General features: G+C 41.7%; 1 pseudogene; it reads right to left on the reverse strand.

The window, feature by feature from the left end:
• LOC110498754 (lipase maturation factor 1-like) overlaps window positions 1–10,516 on the reverse strand; it is a 54,191-nt pseudogene extending 43,675 nt beyond the window's left edge.
• Between the last annotated feature and the right edge of the window lie 2,959 nt (window positions 10,517–13,475).

The following is a 13,475-nucleotide window of genomic DNA, read 5'->3' on the forward strand; positions in this document are numbered from 1 at the left end:
CAGGTCCAAACTATATCACACCCAGTCATTGGGCACCACACCGGCCCACTGGAACCCTGATTACTATGATTATATTTCACAGCTTAAACAGACACTGCCCTGTGCATCAGATCCCATTAACACCACTTAGCTAACCGCCTGGACTTAAAAACTCTGATGCTAACAGCCTGGATAGCAAATTGAAGGAGATGCTTACGCACGCACAAACTTAGCTTAGGACGTGAAAGCAAAAGTGGAACCATTAAGGAACAGGGGAAGAGAAAGTAGTGTGTTGCCAGGAAGGATATTTTCAGCATGTGAGGGAGGGCCTTAATTCTAAAGTCGTGAAAAATGTAGAATCTGTTTAGACGAATCTGCTGAAGGAAATGATCAAATATATTTTTGTTATGTCCTCAATAGCACAATTATTACATTTGAAATAATTGACAGCATACGGAGCAGTTTGGATAATACTGACTGGTATTAGACATTGAGAAATAAGACAAATCCAAATCAATGAACTGGGTTATGATCTGACGCGTTCGAAATCCAAACATGAAACCGCTCTGGATCGAGTTTCTTACTTAGGGTTCCTTTGAATCTTACTGGTTATACCCACTTCACTTAAGGGTTCTCAACAGAGGTCAACACAGACCAAGGGATAGATTACCCTGACCTAGTCTAACCAACACTTACAGAACCAACACTGAGTGACTGTAGCATGGGCTTTGAACTATACTACACTGTATTTACACTGCCAGTGTCAATCTAAGGAACTTCAGACTTTGTCTATCATTTCCAAAAAGGTTTAAGCTTTAACCTCATGTCATCTAAAGATCAAAACTATATGCTTTCAATTATATTTAAAAAAACATTTGTATCCTACCCCAACCACAATAAAATTGATTATCCCACAATTAATAGGCTGTTTATTGGTTAGGCCTCAGCTGTGTCTAAGGGGACCTAAAGTGCTTTGTTTTTAATAAATGTGTTGTAATAACTTTGTGTCTAGGGGAAATTAGTTCAAGTAAGCATTTCAAGTCAATCATACTCTTGAAACTGAGGTTAGCTGACTGAACATATAGTCCCCTCGTTGCTCTGTCCTCTTTATGGGCCTAATTGAAAAAACACTGAGCATTGTGGCAAGTTTCAACCCCCAAGTTCTGGCAGACAACTGTGCTGGGTTAGTCTGGGTTCGGTGTTCCATCTCTCCACTATGGAAACCATAAGAGAGTCACAAAAGTTGCCTGACTGGTTCCATATTTGCATTTATCCAAAGCCCAGTACACTTTTCATATAAACACAGTGAATGACAAATGACTAGAAATTCTGTGTTTTTCCACAGACTTTGAGGTGAATTCAGGCGAGTGTCCATTTGCCCCACTTTGCCCATACAAATGTGAAGGACTGGCGATATGTGTGTCAGTGTAATAGATGTGTACATGTGTGTGTGTGTGTGTGTGTGTGTGTGTGTGTGTGTGTGTGTGTGTGTGTGTGTGTGTGTGTGTGTGTTTATCAATCCCGGCGCCCGGAATTATGCGGGCGATGAGCCAGCGGAAGGTCCAGATGGAGATGAGCGAGGGGGGCAGGGACAGACACCACACAGGCATATCCCCAGGAAGCCTGTCTCCAACAACTGACTCTCCCAACCTGGGAGGGAAGGCAAAGAGGGAGAGAGGGAAGAGAGAGAACAGTCAGAGAAAGAACAACAGGGAGAGAGTACAGGACAGAGGGATTACAGAAAAAGTACAGGGGAATGACTAGTGGTCAAGCAGATGTGGGGGGAATATAGTGTGGAAGGAGAATGTGATTGACCAAGATATGGGATGAGATGACTAAGGGGCATGAGAGATGAAGAAATGGGATATGAGAGAAAAGGACAGATGCTATTGCTAAAGGACAAGTGTGGCAAAGGTAAAAATGTGAACACATTTCTCAGCAAGTGAAATAAGGCATTGGTACGTTCGGGAAGTTACTCAGTTACGACGTCTGTGATGAAGTAGTGAAAAAGGGGAGAGTTAAAAGGGGGAAACAAAAAATGCTAATTCGGTTTTTGCATTAAAAAAAAAAGAGGTCTGAGCTGACCTCACAGTTCTGAAGCTTTGTTTACAGTTAAAGCAATGAGAGCAGGCGAGGATGCTTTAAATAACCAAATATGCCTACCACTTCGTGGCTGAGTCGTTGTTGCTCCTAGACATTTCCACTTCACAATAACAGCACTTATAGGTGACGGGCCAGCTCTAGCAGGGCAGAGATTTTACGAACTGACTTGTTGGAAAGGTGGCATTCTATGACGGTGCCACGTTGAAATCTCATTAAGCTCTTCAGTAAGGCCATTCTACTGCCAATGTTTGTCTCAGGAAATTGCATGGCTGTGTGCTCGATTTTATACACCTGTCAGCAACAGGTGTGGCTGAAATAAACGAATCCACTAATTTTAAGTGGTGTCCACATACTTTTGTATATATAGTGTATATGACTGGTGCGCATGTGACACCGCGTGTGTGAGGATGCACACATGTATAAAAGTCTAATTCCCCAGACTGGCCTAATGTGAAAGCAGCAGAGTGCTCTAGTGGAAGGTTTACCTTCTCCCTTCAGCTAAATCCAGCCTGTTCACCCCTCCTAACTAAGAGCCTCTTCACACTTACTGCACTTTTTGTAGAAATACCTTCAGTTACACACGTAAACTTGCGTCCTTGCTACGTCTTGACTGCTACCTCTGGAGGTAGCTCACGACACTCGCTGACAGTTGCCCACCTTGAAGATGGGCAGTGTAAACACAATTGTCTCGTGAGCCAACACTCCTACAGTATAAAGGGTAATAGCATAGAAATGTTTTTGAAACAGCTGAAATTGTTGACATTTTCCTTAGACATTTTCCTAATGTTTGAGACTCGTTATTTTGAGTTTACCAGAAATTAGAGTAACAGCCTGTTACATTCCTGAAATTGTCGCAGTAGCTGCACTGAGCCACGTTAAACTATGTAAGCCCATCACCAAAAGCATGTCAAATGTATATCATATATCTGTAGCAGTCACAAAATTTTGTCAACCGGCGATTGTCAAGCAAATAACTGTCATCTCACGGTAATTGACGTTAATTGACACATTTAGCATCTCCTGACTTCCACACAGCCTACAAGCCAATGATGCAGACCTTTTGAACATCTACATTTTAAAAAGTCTAATAAATCTATGTAATATATGCTACACCTTCACAATAAATCCATTATTTATTTTAGACAGGTCTAAAGAAACAATGTAGTCTTTCAGAAGAACAGAATAGCATACTGAGTTGTCCTTATGTTAGGCCCTGATCTGGCTATGCAAATGGCTGTGGGCTACGCTAGTTCATTTAGCAGACAAGATTTGCCAGACAAGATTTGCTTAAAATTCCGTGGCATTATTTTATAAAAATTATAACCTTGGATTAGCTAACACAACGTGCCATTGGAACACAGGTGTGATGGATGCTGAAAATGGGCCTCTGTAACGCCTATGTAGATATTCCATCAAAAATCATCCGTTTCCTGCTACAATAGTCATTTACAACATTAACAATGTCTACGCTGTATTTCTGATCAATTTGATGTTATTTTAATGGACAAAAAAATGTGCTTTTCTTTCAAAAACAAGGACATTCCTAAGTGACCCCAAACTTTTGAATGGTAGTGTATGTGACTTTAGTTGTTCTACAAATGTATGTTCAGATTATTATTTTTTTAAATTGAATCCAAAACATACAATATACTTGTAGTGAAGCCGCTCAACAACTACACCACACCAGTCATCCAACAAACTCCCATTAAGAGCGAAACAAAGATGTGTCCAGGGTCAATGCCCTGCTCAAGGGCATGTCTACAGATCTCTCCCAAGGACAAAAACGGGGACCCGAACCCTCCCAGAATCCCCCCCCACAGTTCCCCAAAAGCTGCCCCTCAACCGTCCGAGACCCCTCCCACAGTCCCCCCCAAGATTTACATTTAAAAATAAATAACAATAATAATACATTAATTCCATTCCCCACCCCTAAGAACCCCCTCAATGCACCAACAACCCCCCAAAAAAAGAACTGAAGAGAAAAAAGAAAAAGACAAAGAAAAACAGAAAACAACAATGCAAAAAACAAAGGACATCAAGGACAACTAAAATTATAACAGCAAGGTCAACTCTATATGTTTGAGTACATGTCTGGCACTATTTACATTTGTGTTTGTCCATGTATGTGTGTATTTGAATGCGAGTGTGTGTATATGCATGTGTATAAACACCTGCACGGCATCAGCCTCAGCCAAACCGACATTAGCTGTAAAAACACTGCCCCTCAGTGTCATTCAAACTTAATAAAAAGTATGTTTAATTTTGACTTTATTTTTAATAGTTTTATCTTTGACCATCATTCTACCCCCCGCCCGGCCACTCCCCTCCCATTTGTCTCCAATTCCACCTCCCAACCCTCAGCTTCCCTCAGCCCATCTCACCTATCTCTGCTGGCCACCCTCTTCGGATTTCTATGCAACATATATCTTTCAACTATGCTGTGATGTTTAATGTACAATTTCAATGTATCTAATTGAATAGAATCCACAGGTTGCGAGTTGAAGATAAATATATTAGTAATTGACTGACCCGGTCTCTCCAGATCTCCTAACAGTACTATTTCTAGGGTAAATTTGAGATCAATGTTATGCATTTTCAGCCATTCCTGAACCTGAGACTAGAAACAGGCTACCAGAGGGCAATACCAAAATAAATGGTCTATTGATTCTATATCGTCACTACAAAATCTGCAAAGCTTAGATGATTTTATGCCCCAAATATTCAACATTTTATTGGTGGCAAGAATTTTATATAATAATTTTAGTTGAAAAGCAAGAAGAAGTCTTGAAACTTGCGTTGTTTTATATATCAACTCATACACCCTGTACCGTGAAATTGGTACATCAAAAATCTTTTCCCAACTATTTTGCAATCTGTATGGCACAGTTGTCAACATCCTGGTCCTCAAATGAAACTGGTATACTTTCCTATTTATGCTATTTTTATTCCTGTTTTGATCCTTTATATTGGGCAGACAGACCAGTACCCTACCTCCTCCTGCTGCCACCTGCCTCCTCCATTTTGGGGGTAATGCTGTAATCAATTGGTTGAACTCTTGCATTGAGCAGACCTTCCTGTACAATTCTGATAACTCCAGTTGTGAAAGACATAACTCTGACATTCCAATTTACAATATCATTTAAGAACAAAATACCCTTTTCAAACATCTTTCCCATAAATACAGGTATTTTATCAACCAGCACATTTGAGTTCAGCCATAATATTTGTTGTAATATTTGTTCTATCTTTTCAGGGGGATGAAAATGTAATTGTAGCCAGCTCTGCAATGCTTGTTTGAAAGAGAGATACTTTGAAAAAAGTATAATTTTCAATTAATCGAAAACTGAGACATGGCAATCTGCACAAAGGCAAAAAAAACTATTTTAAACAATGGATGAGCTTTTCTTAGTAATCTACTTGAGAACCATTTAGGGTTCAAGTAAAACTTTTGAAAAAGTGAAGGTTTTAGAGAGAGGTTTAGTGCTTTTATATTTAATAATCTCAACCCACCCAATTCATATTCATTATATAGATAGTCACGCTTTATTTTGTCTGATTTAGCGTCCCAGATAAAGTGAAATATTATTTGCTCATATGATTTAAAAAACGAATCATCAGGAGTAGGCAGCGCCATAAGTAAGTGAGTAAACTGAGATATGACTATGGAGTTAATCAGGGCAATTTTTCCATAAATAGACAGGTATTTACCTCTTTATGGTTGCAGGATCTTGTCTATTTTTACAAGTTTTCTATTGAAATTAATTGTGGAGAGCTTATTTATATATTTTGTGATATGAATACGAAGTATGTCTACTTCACCTTCAGCCCATTTTATTGGTAAACTGCAGGGTAATGTAAAAGTTGTATTTTGTAAAGATTTTTTCAGATTTAATACATTATAAGGCTGCATGACGAGGTTGGTGATGCGAAAAGAAAGTATATTGAAAGGCATGAGTTCTGCTTTCTTTTTTGCAAAGGCTGTACATACTAGCAGTCTCCCATTCACAATTTGACAAGCACTTTGATAATGCCTCGAATTCATGGCGGCATCCCCTTTGTGTGGCTGTAATCCATGCCTTTTGTGCCTTTGGCCCGGAGTGCTGCGTTGTGCCCAGCTCCCTGAGTGCTGCACATGCCGAAGCACCCCACTCACATGGCTCTCCATCAGGTGATCGGGTCTTTCTCACAGGCTACAAGTGAAGACAGACACGTAAGGGACGCAACTGAGCACGTCAATTCCGAGGTGCACAACACAATTCCGAGGTGCATATTGGAAGAACTGTCCCCATTTACTTCCGTCAGCCAACAAGATGATTAGGCCAAACAAACAGCTAAAGCACTAGCCTATGTCCCTCTACTATCCCCCATAGTACACAAGTTTACCTATTATATTCTGTGTGAGAAATAAATATTCCAAACATAGTCTGGGACAGGTGTGGGATGTGATAGGTCCCTATTGAATACAACCACTAGGATCAAAAAACTGTTACGCAATGAGGCTGACACAAAAGATCAGAACGTTTAGCTTAAAATGTCGATAAACTATTAGGCTATTTATTCACATTATAAGTGCAGCAATGCAAACATTGCAATAGGCTCAAAGCACAAATGTTCCATTAGCAGGAAAACACCATTATCAAAAGCGTGATTGTGCATGTAAATGTGATTATGCGTGTAATGCTTTATTATAAAGGTGCGTTTTTATGTTGAAAATGATCTTCCCCAAACTTGAAACTCACTCGCTGCTTATGTAGGCCAGTTAGGCTCTACACCAATTGTACAGCAGATTAATGTGCTTCATTTTTAAGAAGTTATTTGGACACTAGTTTTGATACAAACCTTATCAAAACATAGACATATGGGCCTAAGCTTGCAAAAAGAGCATATGCCGTTTCCTGCCTTATGCAGGGCATCATTGTCAAGTGATAATATTGTCACCCATCACACTATTCTTGATTTAATCTGGTCTTTACATATACTAAATATGTGTGAAATTTGTTTTGATTTAGAATGGATAATTTTCATGCACCTGTCTAGAAACTGGGCCAGCGTGAAAAATGTAATCTACGCACTTAAATAGCAAATGGAGGATGCTTTTCCCGTGGTTCATTTTCATATCAGACAGGTAGGCTATACTCCTGTTGTAAAGAGAAGCAATGTGCTTAATATTAGGAAAGTTGAGAAATAAATATAGTAAGCCTAGCTTATAGAAAGCTGATGGGATCCCCGTCTTTTTAATAGAGGCCATCGCTCTGTCTCACCCAATTGGATAGCCTATAGAAGCACCCCTGAGGGCCCCACCCCATGTTGAGAGTCAGTGTGGCGGTTGTGTTGCCTACCCTCACCACCGGGGGCATCCCATCAGGCAGTCCAGGATCCAGTTGCAGAGGAAGGTGTTCAGTGTGTCTAGGGTTTCTGGAATAAGGGTGTTGATGTGAGCCATGACCAGCCTTTCAAAGCACTTCATGGCTACAGACGTGAGTGCTACGGGTCGGTGGTCATTTAGGCATGTTACCTTGGTGTTCTTGGGCACAGGGACTATGGTGGTCTGCTTGAAACATGTAGGTATTACAGACGGTCAGGGAAAGGTTGAAAAGGTCAGTGAAGACACTTGCCAGCTGGTCAGCACATGCTTTGAGTACACGTCCTGATAATCCGTCTGGCCCTGCGGCCTTGTGAATGTTGACCTGTTTAAAGATCTTGTTCACATTGGCTACGGAGAGCGTGATCACAGTCATCCGGAACAGCTGGTGCTCTCACACATGGTTTAGTGTTGCTTGCCTCAAAGCGAGCATAGAAGGCATTTAGCTCATCTGGTAGGTTCGCGTCATTGGGCAGCTCACTGCTGAGTTTCCCTTTATAATCTGTGATAGTTTAGAAGCCCTGCCACTGTAATTGCCTTAATCTTGTTTGTACCCCAGGAAGATTCTAATGGGGATTCTTAATGAATACAAATACAGTATGTAGGGTAGGCCAACTCTGTAATCAAATCAAAATATACATTTTTATGCTGGTCTATTCTTTTTCTCTCCTTACAGGTATTCGTTTGGTAAGTTACCTTCAATTACATGTATGACTACAGCATCAATCTGCACCTGGACCTTAACAGCCTGCTATTTGTTAGTCCACAAACTCCTTGTCTTTAGAACCTTCCCACAACTATAACAGAGCCCTTGTTATCCCCATTCCCTAGGCTTAGGTGACGCGATCACATTCAGATCAGTGTTAATATGATCTGGGTCTGGGCCATAGCCAGAGGTTTGGGATGATTACATTTGATGTCAATGCATAATCTCATTGCTCTGGTGGTGTAGGGGTCGTCAACACCAACCAGGTGTCTCAGCTGACATGATTTAATGCCGCTCACTGGTCTGTACTGGTAAATTTGCCTACTGGCAGAGAGATCAGAGTTAGTGTATCATGCCACCCAAACCCCCCTTAAACATCTAGCCATGGGTGGGTCTGTATTCAAAATGTGTCTCAGAGTAAGAGCTTGTATAGGATCCGTTTTGCCTTTTAAATCATGATAAATATGATTATATGCTGTATAACAGGGGGGCTGTTCCTATATAAATAAGCACTGCTACTCTGAGAACATTGGAAAACAGGGTTAGCAGATGTGGCTGATTCAGCTGGTCTTTGTTGCCTGAAAAGGATTCCTCAGTTGTCATCCCAAAAACTCAGCTCGCTCAATTCAATCCGACTGAGGTTTTATGGTACGTGGGGCATCTAATCTTTCAAACGCAGTTATGGTGTAAAATCTCATCGCTGCAGGGGTGAGGATAAGTAGTTCTGGATGTAGGCCACTAGTTCAGATAAGAGCCCAGGTCAATTTGACTTCTCTGATTGGTTAATGACACTTTGGATGCTGGATGGCTGTGGTCAGGTTCTGTGGTCTCTTTTTTTTCTCTTTTTCATTATACAGAAGACCCGCTTATCGAGGAAATCAAACGCTGTAGGAGGAGGTTGGTGGCACCTTAATTGGGGAGGATGGGTTTGTGGTAGTGGCTGGAGCAGAATGGTATCAAACACATGATTTGATGCCATTCCATTCCAGACATTATGAGCCATATTCCCCTCAGCAGCCTCCCCTGGTTTGTACTGTATTAGTTAAATGAAATGAAAACAGAACCAAGAATGAATTGGTACCCTCCTCCCTTTCAGTTGTAGAACTTGTATTAAACTACAGACTGTGTTCATCCATATTTCTGTCTCTACATCGCTCTTTTTCATTCCCTCTGTACTGTAAATCCATCTATGGCCTGATCATTACACAGTAGTTGCATGTTCACTGGGCCAGGGTTACGAAGACTGTCTTTGGCCCTATTCCCTTTATGAGAAATGAAGGAGAGTCTGAGTGGGGTGGCAAAAGAGAATTCTACTTTTCAACTCACATTACATCCTTGCCTTACCATTCGTTGCAGATGGCAAAGAGACATTATTGGTCCGCAGCTGAAAATTGACCAGTAGCCAGTTACTATAGACTATTCAAATAAAATTACACTTTAAATAATACAACAGTTTATTTTCTCATCTGTAGACTACTCGTTACAGCCTCATTCTAAAATGTATTCAATTGTTTCCCCCTCAATCTACACACAATACATCATAATGACAAAGCAAAAAAAGGTTGAAATTACTAGATATATATTTTTTAATTAAAATCACATTTACATAAGTATTCAATTGAGCTCAGGTGCATCCTGTTTCCATTAATCATAATGCACTGTATAGCCCAACATTAGTATCACAACTAAAGTTACATCAACTCAATTAAGCATATAGGAGTATCGTTTCTTGGTTAACCGCTCAACACTGAATGTGCGCATGTGCGCCCTCAAATCATTTGGAGAACATATCCGTTCTATTTTATTCAGCTATGCTCAATTGTGTTCTTCATACTATAAAATAATTCCACGAAGTTCTAAACTAATCATGTCTGCTAAGTTAATAGTGTAGCCCACATCCATAGACAGATTAGGGCCTAACATAAGGACAACTCAGAGTATGCTATTCTGTTCTTCTGAAATACACAACATTTTCTATGTATCAAAAGGTCTGCATCAGTGGCTTGTAAGCTATGCGTGGAAGCCAGGAGATGCTAAATGTGTTAATTAACAGTAAATTACCGTGAGACCGGCAGTTATTTGCTTGACAACTACCGGCTGACAATTTCATGACCGCCACAGGCCTAGTCCAAACACACCAACACAGTCATGAAGCGGGCACGTAAACACCTCTACCCCCTCAGGAGGGTGAAAAGATTTGGCAAGGGCCCTAAGGTTCTCAAAAAGTTACACATCTGCACCATTGAGAGCATCTTGACTGGCTGCGTCACCGCTTGGTATGGCAACTGCTTGGCATCGAACCGCAAGGCGGAACATAGGGTACTGTGGATGGCCCAGTAGATCACTGGGGCCGAGCTTCCTGCCATTTAGAACCTCTATACCAGGCTGTGTTAGTGGAAGACCCTAAAATTGTCAGACTAGAGTCTCTGAAGTCATAGACTGTTCTATATGCAAATAGTAGCCATTTATTTGCTGTTCAGGAGTCTTATGGCTTGGGGGTAGAAGCTATTTAGGAGCCTCTTGGACCTAGACTTGGCGCTCCGGTACCGCTTGCCATACGGTAGCAGAGAGAACAGTCTATGACTAAGGTGGCTGGAGTCTTGGACAATTTTTAGGGTCTTCCTCTGACACCGGTATAGAGGTCTTGGCCCCGGTGATGTATTGGGCTGTAAGCACTACCCTCTCTAGTGCCTTGCGGTTGGAGGCCGAGCAGTTGCCATACTAGGCAGTGATACAACCCGTCAGGATGCCGTCGATGGTTCAGCTGTAAAACCTTTTGAAGATCTGAGGACCCATGCCAAATCTTTTCAGTCTCCTGAGGGGGAATAGGTTTTGTCGTGCCCTCTTCACGACTAATTGGTGTGCTTGGACCATGTTAGTTTGTTGGTGATGCTGTCACCAAGGAATTTGAAGCTCTCAACCTGCTCCACTACAGCCCCGTAGATGAGAATGGGGGGGGTGCTTGGTCCTCCTTTTCCTGTAGTCCACAATCATCTCCTTTGTCTTGATCACATTGAGGGAAAGATTGTTGTCCTTGCACCACACGGTCAGGTCTCCCTATAGGCTGTCTCATTGTTGTCGGTGATCAGGCCTACCACTGTTGTGTCATCAGCAAACTTGATGATGGTGTTGGAGTCGTGCCTGGCCATGCAGTCATGAGTGAACAGGAAGGACAGGAAGGGCTGAGCACGCACCCCTGAGGGGCCCACATGTTGAGGATCAGCGTGGCGGATGTGTTGTTGCCTACCCTTACCACCTGAGGGCGGCCCATCAGGAAGTCTCGGATCCAGTTGCAGAGGGAGGTGTTTATTCCCAGGGTTCTTAACTTGGTGATGAGCTTTGAGGGCACTATGGTGTTGAACACTGAGCTGTAGTCAATGAATAGCATTCTCACATAGGTGTTCCTTTTGTCCAGGTGTGAAAGGTCAGTGTGGAGTGCAATAGAGATTGCATCATCTGTGGATCTGTTGGTGAGGTGGGTCTAGGGTTTCTTGGATTATGGTGTTGATGTGAGCCATGACCAGCCTTTCGAAGCATTTCTTGGCTATAGACGTGAGTGCTACGGGTTGGTAGTCATTTAGGCAGATTACCTTAGTGTTCATGGGCACAGGGACTATGGTGGTCTGCTTGAAACATGTTGGTATTACAGACTCACACAGGGAGAGGTTGAAAATGTCAGTGAAGGCACTTGCCAGTTGGTCAGCGTATGCTCGAAGTACACGTCCTGGCAATTTGTCTGGCCCTGCGACTGCGGAGAGCGTGATCACACAGTCGTCCGGAACAGCTGATGCTCTCATGCATGTTTCAGTGTTAGGCCCCCACCCCGTGTCTTACCAGAGGCTGCTGTTCTGTCCTGCTGATTGAGTGTACAACCTGCCAGCTGTATGTTCTTAATTTCATCGTTGATCCACGACTCAGTGAAACATTAGATGTGACAGTTTTTAATGTCTCGTTGGTAGGATATACGTGCATTCAGCTTGTCACAATTATTTTTCAGCGAGTGAACATTAGCTAGCAGGACGGAAGGCAAGGGTAGATTAGCCACTTGTTGCCTGATCCTCGCAAGGCACCTTGATCTTTTTTCAAAATCTAATTTCGATTATGACATTAATGTGTGAGCTAGGACGGACAATATACTGTAACTATTTGTTCAGCACTTTTGAAATGTACAGCGACAGAATTCAGAACATGGGCCATTCTTTCACTATTCTCCCTGTACACCAAGTCAGAGCCGTAGGGGATATAAGCAGACAATGAAAGCTCTTACAATATTAGATGATTACATTTCTCTAAAACAGGCTATAGGCTACATGTGCACCACCAAGTTAGATCAGTAGGCAAAATTAGGAGGGGAAACAAGACCAAATTATTAGAGTGGGGCACATGAGCTAATAACAGCTTACTACACAACACACACTTCGTATTTCTTTCTTAGCTACAGTACATATCTCCCTAGCATATTACATAATTTATACAACAGCATACAAGACATTTTTGGACTCACCTTGTTGTGTTGTGCTCACTTGAACAGGAAGGTGGCGCGGCGGTCCTTCGTGTGCAAATTCTGTCATCGAACTTTGTCATCAAAATCTGTCATTCTTTGGATTTATGGGACATTCAATACAACTGGGAACTCTGAAAAAACAAGGTTGAATCATGATGACATCAGTGATCTTCAGGTCGGAGCTCTAGAAAGAGGCCCGAGTTCCCGACTTGCAATTCCGAGTTGGATGACCGTTCAAAACATATTTTCCCAGTTGGAGCTCATTCCCAGTTGTCTTGAACTCACTGAAATCATATTTCCCAGTTCTGAGATTCCAGTTGTTTTGAGCGTGGCAAAAGTCATGCTGGATTGACACAATGGCCAATGTTGAATGTTTATCCTATTCAATTTGAAAAATAGACCGTTAATACCAGACTTGGGACCACAGACCCACTCAAGTGAAAAGAAAGCTAGTGATTGCGTTGCAATGCTTGCAGTTATCCACTGATTCCTTCCAAACCACTCATTGTTGAATTTGTGATTTCCATCTTGTTGTGTAATGTTTATGTCCAATGGCCCGATGAGCACCGATACGTTTTATCTATAATTTCTTTTCATTATTTCTCTTCACATGAATAGGATTTAAAAGGATTTGCCAGTAGATTGTAATAATAATTTGTTCTTGACTGACTTGCCTAGTTAAATAAAATCCCAACAAAGCTACTGTAGATAAGATGTCATTATATCTGTGGCCAATTTACCTTGAGCCTTCTTGGATGGGCACTTCTAATGTAACTCTATGGCAGCACCCAAGGCTCTTTTTAGCTCTAACCTTAGATTTG

Source organism: Oncorhynchus mykiss, chromosome 20, assembly GCF_057628025.1.
Source record: "Oncorhynchus mykiss isolate SJ-2025 chromosome 20, ASM5762802v1, whole genome shotgun sequence".
NCBI lineage: Eukaryota > Metazoa > Chordata > Actinopteri > Salmoniformes > Salmonidae > Oncorhynchus > Oncorhynchus mykiss.